General features: G+C 40.6%; 1 non-coding gene across 1 annotated transcript; it reads right to left on the bottom strand.

Annotated features, from left to right (window-relative positions):
* Positions 1 to 7406: 7406 nt before the first annotated feature.
* Positions 7407 to 7513, bottom strand: LOC121493958. Its single transcript, XR_005988608.1, has one exon. It is a non-coding gene; the product is annotated as a U6 spliceosomal RNA (small nuclear RNA).
* Between the last annotated feature and the right edge of the window lie 1150 nt (positions 7514 to 8663).

An 8663-nucleotide genomic window follows, 5' to 3' on the forward strand; every position in this document is an offset into this window, starting at 1 on the left:
CTACCTGCTGCATACTCTGCTGGTGCTGGTCTGTGCTCTCCCTCACATATTCACAAAGAAACTGATACACAGCTTTCTTTTCTTTTCTTTTTGTTTCTTTCTTTTTGTTTTTTTTTTCTTTTCTTTTCTTTTTTCTTTTTTTAAGCAAATGCTACCTTCAATATCTGGTCACCCAGAGCCCTGACCCATGGTCTGAGCACCCCCCCCAACCCCAACACCACCCACTCCCGCTGCAGGGCTGGCAGCTGGCCCTGTGGCCTTCCAGGGAGTTTTTGAAAAGCAAAGCCTGGTGCGGTGGTGGCAGTGGGACCCAGCTTGGGAAGGTCCCTGCCCACTAGGACAGTTTTTGGTGCCCCCTGCGGTGTGGGCCTCCTACAAGGTGGAATGCTTCTTGAAGGGCACAGTCAGGAGTTGGGCCATCCAGGAACCAGCAAAGTTTCTCGTGTGGGCCTGGGGGTTCTCCTTGTCCTCCAAAATGCTCTTCAGGACAGCGGCCTTGCCTTCTCCAGTTGCCACGAAGATGATGGTGCAGTCACATTCAGCAAGGGAAGTGCGAATCTCCCACTGTGGTGGTGGCTTTGGAGGTCACTAATGGGGGCTATGATCTTCTCCTGTTCCTGCAGAAGGAGGTGGTATGGAACCAGTGAGCAGGTGTGGCCATCAGGACCCACTCTGAGAATTAGCAGGTCAAAAACTGGAATGGAGTCCCCCTAGAAGGCTGAAGATCAAATAAATCATGTAGAGATAGAATACAGCATAACCAGGCTTGGAATTCAGGTCTTTTCCTTCCAAAATTCCTCTTTGCTGCAGTTTCTTTTTTCTTTCTTTCTTTCTTTCTTTCTTTCTTTCTTTCTTTCTTTCTTTCTTCTTTCTTTCTCTCTCTCTCTCTCTCTCTTTATCTCTATCTCTATCTATTCTATCTCTATCTCTATCTATCTCTATCTCTATCTCTATCTCTATCTCTATCTATCTCATAGTTATTCCAAACAATAGGAATCAAGCAACTCAAGACCAGGAAATTGGGAGCTAAAGTTCAGGACCAAGCCTTTTGTGGAATGGCCAAAGAAAGAGAGATGGGAGATGTAAAATTTTCAGAGAAAAGGAGAGAAACCAAGATAGATTGAGAATGAGGTAATGGGTACATTACAATCCCTTGGTTAATAGGTTAAGCTTATGAGAGCAGCTGGAAGAACAGTGCCTACTTGAGCTGGCATGGTTTTGATTATTTTGTTAATGAAAACATTTCAGCTTTTGGAGTCTATAAGAGCAGGATAAGATTGTGCACTTAAAGGTTAAGAATTTCCAGTTCCAGATACTAAGTTTTTGCCTTACTAGAATGTACCACTCACTTAGGAATGTAGAAGTTCTGCTTGTCTAGATAGATAATCCCGAAGTCTGAGCTGGAGGCCTGATCCTTCTCCACAAAGAGTTGATGTGAACTGGGGTCTGGAATTAGGCTCAAATATTTTTAGTTAAAGGTGAGGTTTTCTGGGACCTCACAGAAATTGTGTCCTGCTACAAAAGTATTATATTTGGGGATATGTTTTAGGAAGTTTGTAATAACCAATGATAAAACACTTCTAAATCCCAGGAAACAAAAAAACTCACAGGTTTCCTATGTACTGATAGGAAACCTACCATATAACTTAAGCAGTTAGGAAGAACATGGAAAGATGGGAGAGAAAGGGAGAAAGAAGACAGAAAGTGAGGAAAGAAGAGTTGGAGAGAGACAAATGGATAAGAAAAGCCAGAATAAATGGGCAGGTAGTGGCTCTGGTTTATGAAGGGGTTCCTGTCCCAATACTAGGTCATATATAATTTGGTTGTACTTGATATAATGTAGTTGTACTTCATTTTGAGAAGCTCGTTATATTATTAAAATAAGAATATTTGTGTTGAACTGGCTTAACTGGATTTCCCTGTCTCTTTCTCTCTCTCTCTCTCATTCACACACCTTGACATATGCATTCATTTTGTCAGTGTTTGAGGAAAACCTACTGTTTCTAACAAAGATAGTATATTCTTTGTAGAGAGTATGAAGATAAAACAGGAATTTAATTCTGCCTGCTTTGACTTGATTCAGCCAAGATAATACTAAAGAGTGTATACTTTTACATATATATATATATATTTTTTAAAAGGAGCATTCATAGAAAGCCCATTTTCTCTGAGGATTTATAGGAGAACAATAAGACATAATTCCCAGTCTAGAAAAGTTTGAGTTCAGCATCAAAGCTCACAGTCTGGCAAACTCTGAAGTGTTCTGCTTTGGGTTAGAAATATCTCTATGGAATATGTCTAGGTTGTGGATTGCTCAGAGTTGGTAATTTCTGCCATTGGTGTCAGGATTCTATGTGGTCCCTCCTTATTATTATATTGTTAGATCTCTTACTCCTTCAGTGTACTTGTAAAAGAATCCATTACCAACCTGAATTCTTAACCATGAGATTCTGTTTTGTTTGTGTACAAACCAGATATACCTGCTGCCTTTGTCAGTTTGGGCTGCTATAACAAAAACACCATAGACCAAGTGGCTTAAATAGAGGAATTTCATTTCTCATAGTCTTAGAGGCTGAGAAGTCCCAAGATCCAAATGCCAATAAGTTTGGTTTCTGGGGAGAGTCCCCTTCCTTGTTTGTAGACAGTCACCTTCTTGCTGTATTCTCACACTGTGGAGAGAGAGCTCTGGTCTCCCCATGCCCATATAAAGGCACCAATCCCATCATGGGAGCTCCAGTGCTGTGATCTAATCGAAACCTAATTACTTCCCAAAGGCCCCACCTCTAAGTACTCTCATTGGGCCTTAGGGCTTCAACATTGAATTTAGGGGGGGGGGGACAAGCTTTCAGTCCATTGCACTTGCACAGGGTCATCTTTAAAAAGGGTGTTAGTTAAAGATGAACCAAATGTCTGATTTCTCAGTAAAATTTTAGCTAAAGTATGAGATGCAAATATGTTCTTTTGTCCAATCGAGATAAATATACTTGAATCTTCTTTCTAGAAAGCTAATCAAATGGAGAGTTCTAACCCTGGCCAAGTTTTCTAAAACATTCAAACACTCCATTGACCTACATCTTTGTACATTGTTAGCAGCTGAAAACATAACATCGTAGAAGTTACAAAATGTTTTAAAATAGTTCTAGAGGCCTGATGATGCTTAAACAGTTCAGCAAAATGTTCAGTCTTGCACTTATTTATTGACTTCCTATATGCATTTTGCAAGCACTGTGCGGGATAGTGAGGACTCAACCCTCAAGTAGATTTTAATCTGGAAGATTAAAAAAACAAAGGGCCAATATGTCAAAACTCACAGAGATAATTCTGTAGAAGCTTGCCTCTGGAAGAACCAAAGCATCTGGCCCAGCCCTCCATTGTGCAGAAGATGAAGCTGAGGTTCAAGGAAAGTCACTCATTATGGACTCACCAGGAATAGAAGCCAAGGTTTCTGACAATCATAGGAGCACCAGTTATTTGTCAGAGAGAGGGAGCACCAAAGATCCTAAATTCGTATATTGATTTGTTTTAGAAACTCGCCTTCTTGGCTTTCTAATTTTTTATAGAGTCTTACTGTGAAGAGTATCATGAGCATCCAATTTCAAAAATGCACATGAAAATGCTGTGGTAATTTTTTTTTTTTTAAAGAAGATTTCTCTCTCTTTTTTTTTTTTTTAATTTTTATTTATTTATGACAGTCACAGAGAGAGAGAGAGAGAGAGAGGGGCAGAGACACAGGCAGAGGAAGAAGCAGGCTCCACGCACCGGGAGCCCGACATGGGATTCGATCCCGGGTCTCCAGGATCACGCCCTGGGCCAAAGGCAGGCGCCAAACCGCTGCGCCACCCAGGGATCCCATGCTGTGGTAATTTTACAGTACCAATTTGTAAGGCATAGCATTCCCAAGTACTATTGGATTTTTAACTTCTAGAAGATAGCCTTTACAGGCTGGTAACCTCACAACGTGGAAAACATGGTTGGTGTTATGTACCAAGCTGTTAGATTAAGTAATTGATATCTCCTGGGGGCAGGGAAGTGCAAAGGGTGTGGTTTGAGGAAGAAGTAATTGACTAAGTTGGTCTGAAAAAAAGCTGACCATATAACAAGGGTATCCTCCTGACTTATAAATGACTGATAAATAGCAGTTCCTATGAGAGGACACATCTTACGTATAGCACTAAGCAAAGTTCTAATAAGGCTTTGAAGAAAAATGATATAACAAATGACAGATAAATGAGTCGTGTGATGTAAAGGTTAATATAGTGTGCTTGCATTTTGTGTCTTTGGATTTTAGATATCTTCAGATTGAACTTTCACCATTAAAAGAAACCATCCTCTCTTCAAAGATGCCATGGGACCTCAGTAACTCTTTTTCTATCTGTGTGTAATTTTCCCTCGGCCTGCTTTTCAGGCCAGGAACTACAGCACAAAGCCACAGCTGCTTCTGCAGCAGCTCCAAGAGAAACTCAGAAAAGTTGCATGGAATTGGCATCATCATTGGTTCTTCCACAGTCACAGAATTTCAAACCCTGTTCGTGTACTTTCCTTTTAAATTCTGACGTGAGCCTCAGAGTCACAATCTAGAACATGTTGACTTGTTCACATTAAATCACTTAACTCTCTCCTTTTGATAGATAAAAGAAGAGCCTCCAAATATACAGAACATTAATATTTATTTAAATGGCATGGGTTTATTAAAAATAAGCCCCGGGCAGCCCCGGTGGCTCAGCGGTTTAGCGCCGCCTTCAGCCCAGGGCGTGATCCTGGAGACCTGGGATCGAGTCCCACATCGGGCTCCCTGCATGGAGCCTGTTCCTCCCTCTGCCTGTGTCCCTGCGTCTCTCTCTCTCTAATAAATAAATAAAAAGTCTTAAAAAAAAAAAAAAGCCCCAATGTCCAACAGGTGGCACCGACCATGCACACACAAAATCTGCCAATTATTTGAAAGAATGCTTTGCATTTAGAAAAGATTGAGAGACTAAAAAATAATAATTAACGAGTTCTTGATCAGGGTTAGCCCTGGATATGTTCCATTTGTCCTTCCAGGTTCACTCTGCTGTTCCTTGTTCTGTGCTCCAGGAGTCTGAGCTTCCTGTCCTCTGGCCTCACTTGGCTTCTTCAGCCAGTGCAAGGAAACAGCAAAAGGCAGGAGGACGACATGGGTCTTATTTTTGTTTTTAGAGACTTTATGTATTTATTCATAGACACACACACACACACACACACACACACACACTGAGGCAGAGGGAGAAGCATGCACCATGCAAAGAGCCTGACATGGGACTCGATCCAGGGTCTCCAGGATGACGCTCTGGGCTGCAGGCGGCGCTAAACCGCTACACCACGGGAGCTGCCCAAGAAGTGGGGTCTTAGAATTGACTTGCTGGGCCCTCTCTCCAAGGATACACTGTGTGCCATGCCGACTAAATCCCCTCCTGAAGGCTGATTCCGTCTGGCAGCCTTCCCACTGCAGTCACCAAACCAGAATTCAGGGAACTACTCACTCCTTCCCTTTCCCTTTAGAGGCAGGAAGAGTAACAGCTCCCCTTCTTGCAAGCCCCAGGGTGCTGGACTACCTTTTTGGTTTCCCTTCTCATGGCAGATACAGAAAAACTTAAGCAAAATCGTAGAGCTCAGTTATGAGGTTAAGAATTCCTGTCTGCTTTGCTTGGTGCCTGGATGAGTACCTGGCAAACAGTAGTACTCAATACATATTTGTGGAATATATTGTTAGACATATAATTTTTTAGTGAAAACTCTTATTGTTAAGTAGATAATTGTTATGATTTGCCAATGTAGAAATTAAAAATAGATTCCTACATGCATACAAAAAACCTCAGTCACGTTCATTTTTATTAATGTATACTTAATTGTACATATATACAAATATGTGAATAAAAGAGATATTAATGAATGAACGTAACACTGGTGGTGTCCTAATGGAACCGGAGAAAGATGTTCACTACTTAAGATAGAATTCAATCTTGTAAGCAGGAGATAAGATAAGCCTTCTCTTTCAATTGCCCCCAAATAAATGTGCTCACCTGTGGGGCCCTATGAAATAAATACTTATGTAGCCTTAGCTGAGCATCTGTACTTCTCTAAAAGCTGGGAGTATAGTGGTGAATATGCTAGATTCCACCTCTCCCCATCCTGTGGAAATGTGATGGCATCAGGGTGGGGTAGAAGAGTGCTGAGTGTTGGGAGCCCATGGAAGCATGATCCTCGACTTAAAACTTCTTAACTGTAGAGCTGAGAGATAAGAAGATGTTGGCCAGGTACTGGAAGCAGGTTGGGCGGAGAAGGGGGTTCCAGGCACAGGGGACAAGAGCTTGCACAAAGGTGTGGGAGTGAAAGCATGGCTCACTCAGGCAACTGAAAGAAGTTCTCTGTGGCTGGAATACCGAGTTTGAAAATGAGAATATTGAGAGATGAGGATGGAAAAAATAAACAGAAGTCAGACCATAAAAGGTTTTGTATAGGATTAAAGGGAGTTGAGATTTCAACCAGTTAAGTGCTCACAGAGTGAGAATAAAAGGTAAGAAAATAATTATTCTTTCCCTGTTCTCCAAAATATAAACACACATACCCACTTTATATCTCCCAGTGGGGAGGAAGTTAAGGATCCCAGAAGTTACTGTAAAGCAACACTTGTCTAATTGATATTAACCCACATTCTTTGACATGCTTAATCAACTGTGGTTAAGCAGCTAACAGTTATTGTGTGTTTACTATGTTACAGGCACTGTTGTAAGAACTTTATAGGTATGACTATTTTTTTTAAAGATTTATTTGTCTACTTGAGAGAGAGAGAGAGAGAGAGAGAGAAAGCCTGTGTGCACAGGATCATGGGAGGGGGGAGAGAGGGAGCCCGGGGAGACAGAAGAGAGTCCTAAGCAGACTCTGTGCCGGTGGAGTCTGGCAGGGTGCTCAATACCACAACCCCGAGATCAGGACCTAAGCTGAAACCATGAGTCAGGTGCCCAACAGGTTGTGCCTCCCAGGTGCCCCTAGGTATGACTTTAACATTCACAGTAACCTGATAGATAACCCTATCAGGTAATTACTATTATTATCTGAAATTTACAGTAAGGAAGAAGAAGCACAAGAAAGTAAAAGGACTTACTCAAGGTCACACAGATACTAAGTTGATAAAGACTTCAAAAAGAAGGTGGGCGGGGAGAGTAGTTGTTTTTCTTTACCTCCTATAGAAAGTACTTGGGAACTGCATTGATATTGAACATAAATAATCTGGACTATGATGATAAGCTTGCTTTACACAGAAATTACAATTTGTGCACACACCTTATATCGTAGCATAGAGAACAAATTTAGTGAATAGATATGTTAAGTGATTAAATCAATGTAATACGAACACAGCAACTAAATTGCTTTTTTTTTCTTTTTTTTTTTTAAATATGGAACGCTTCATGAATTTGCATGTCATCCTTGCGCAGGGGCCACGCTAATCTTCTCTGTATCGTTCCAATTTTAGTATATGTGCTGCCGAAGTGAGCACTTCAATTGCTTTTCTAAGGGGGAAAATTGAACAGAACTTTTTTAAAAGTCAGGGAGCCATGGAAACTAAAAAATGAAATTTGAATCCAAACAGGTCATGAACCAGTAAGTCAAGGCTGTGTCTGGTGCCTTCATTTTCCTAACTTTAAAATAAAGTGACATTTTATATTACTGTATTGGAGTGTTAAAGAATTATGCATCAGACAGCTGTTTGAAAATAGTCTATGCTGTAATTATAAATGAGAAAAGACAAAAAGTTATTTGAATCAAATAACTTCAAAGTCTTTAGTGTTATTAGAAGCTTACCATTAATCTTTAAGAAAAATAAGTCTTTGGTAGTTTGACACCAGCAGATGGCACCCTAACAAAATAATTTGTGTGCCATAGGTGAACTTTCACAGCCCTCTGTACATTCAAATGCAAGGCAACCTCACTGTATTTGGATATGCAGGATAGAAAAGAGAAAAACCAAAAAGATGAGACTTGCTCTTTTTGAGTCAGACCATTTTTATTTGGGGAGGAAAAAGCAGAAAGAACATTTTCCTCATTACTGTTTATTTTGTGACTACCTAGCTAGCTCGAAGCATTATTATAAGAAAATCCTCCATAAGTCTGCAGAAAACTCCAACTCAACTAGAAAAAGGTAACATGATTCCACTGAAAGGGATAAAATGGACTGATCCACATGCTTGCCAGCCAGTAGTGGCAACAGTAGCAGCAGCAGCAGCAGCAACAGCAGAAGAAGAAGAAGGGAATTTGATGAAACAAGTATTCTTTTTGATTACTTCAACTGTTGGAGATGACACTAGAGTTTTGTTTTGTCTTTTACAGTTTAATTGAGAAGAACTTAAACATGAAGATGCTTCAATGCTTCATGTTTCACCCAAGATGCTTATTCGGCTTGAGTTATTCCAATTAGGTAATCGGTGTTTGAATGCCTGCGCCACACCCCTCCTCCTACCGCCCCTCTATTTATATGTTAACTGTTATTTTTAAAGAAAATACAGGATATTTTGTCAAGATCATGATAAATGCATCTGTAAAGGGTGAGAATATTCCCTGTGTTGGAAGATGTCAGGGATACTAGTTTTTCTTTCTTCATCGTTTTGCTTAATTCTAGGTATTTGACTTAAGGAATCAACAGCTGGCCT

This window comes from Vulpes lagopus, chromosome 6 (genome assembly GCF_018345385.1).
Source record: "Vulpes lagopus strain Blue_001 chromosome 6, ASM1834538v1, whole genome shotgun sequence".
NCBI classification, from domain to species: domain Eukaryota; kingdom Metazoa; phylum Chordata; class Mammalia; order Carnivora; family Canidae; genus Vulpes; species Vulpes lagopus.